Below are 1,608 nucleotides of genomic sequence, written 5' to 3'. Positions count from 1 at the left end.
GCAAAAGGGAGTGAGGCACTTAGTGTACTAATAAATGTGGCATTGATTTAAGATTTTTCTAAACAGTTGACTCCATTCCTTCTAAGTTCAAGGAAGTGCCATTTTTACAGGATGCCATCTTAGTCCCTGACAGAATCTCATCATGACTTATGAACTTTGTGTTTCTCATTTAAATTGTGAAATTCTTGCAAGTATTGATCAACAGCTTGGGTCATGGATTTGGCTTGAAGATTGGATTTGAAGGTATACACAAGCAGAAACATATGGGTAAATGCATTAAAGAACCTAAAATTTTCCCTTGTACAAGATTTATTAGGTTATATGGTATCAGACTTTGATTGTCACAAGAAATTAGAATCTCTGTAAAAAATTGTGTTAAGTCTTCACTGTGGAAATAGGTGATTCATATTTGTAAGCAAAGAATACTGTTAATATTCCAACATATAGTGGTATAGGTACTGAATTGATTATCCTGTTTTCTTTTATTATTATTTGAAAAAACTTTTTTTTATTAAGATAAATATCTGTGGTATAATTGTTGTAAAGTTTGTTATACTTTTGAGTAACAAGATTTAATAAGAATTGTGGATGTCTCCCACAATCCAGAAGGCATATATAAGTTTACCACCTGTAACATTTCAGTTTATTAAGCTGTCAGTGTTAGAGGTATGAGCTTACTCTCTTTCCAGTGGAGAAAAGCAACATTATGAGAAATGCATTTCCTTTGCAATCTCATATTTGTCCCTCCTATTAATATACTGACCTTCCATACAATTGATTTGGTCTTCTGTCCTACTTTTTATGTAGTCGAAGGTAAATAAAACGTTTGTTTATAATTTTGGCAAAGCTAAAACTTTATTTACAGAAAATATTATATACAAGTGATAGTATTTATTGTGATTCAGGACTCATAATGTACTTTACTAATTTTATTCTAAATAATATTGCTTTTACTTTTGCTCCCCAGGTATACGTAGACTTATGACATGAAGAGCATGCAAGGGATACTGTGAATGTAAACAACTAACGGCCTAAACCAGTACACAGAACATACTCTACGATCTCTTTAGTCTTAAACAGTTTCAGCATCTTGTCCTTCAAGAAACTTCAGATTTCTGTATCATATTATAACTGTGAGGAGTGAAGGACTGAAATAAGAGACAGTGAGCATGGGAAACCTTTTATTTGATGCCAAGTTGAAAGCTTTTGGGATTGTGGTTTGCCTGTATGTTGCTTAGAATATACTTTATTGATTAATTTTCTTTTCTTTGGTATGTACTTCTTTACTTTAACCCTCATAGGCTTTCTCTTATTTCTTTTCTATTTTAGGGTTACCTTTGTGGTGTTGGGATCTATACCTCTGTGATGGCTGGTGTTGGTTCTTAAGATTCTGGGCTTTAATTAGATATCATCGGATTGAAAATATTTTGATTGATAGTTTCACTGAAATAAAGCTTTTTACTATTGTTCAACTTTGATATAAACAGGTATCATATGAATAATTGCATTTAGCTAGCAAAAAAGTGATAATGAGGAAAGGGTACTGTTCATCTTTGACAGCCTTTGAGATTCAGGGATCATTGTTAAATAGGGTACAAATATTGACAA

Source organism: Penaeus monodon, chromosome 20, assembly GCF_015228065.2.
Source record: "Penaeus monodon isolate SGIC_2016 chromosome 20, NSTDA_Pmon_1, whole genome shotgun sequence".
Classification (NCBI taxonomy): Eukaryota; Metazoa; Arthropoda; class Malacostraca; order Decapoda; family Penaeidae; genus Penaeus; species Penaeus monodon.
This window is presented reverse-complemented; position numbering follows the sequence as displayed.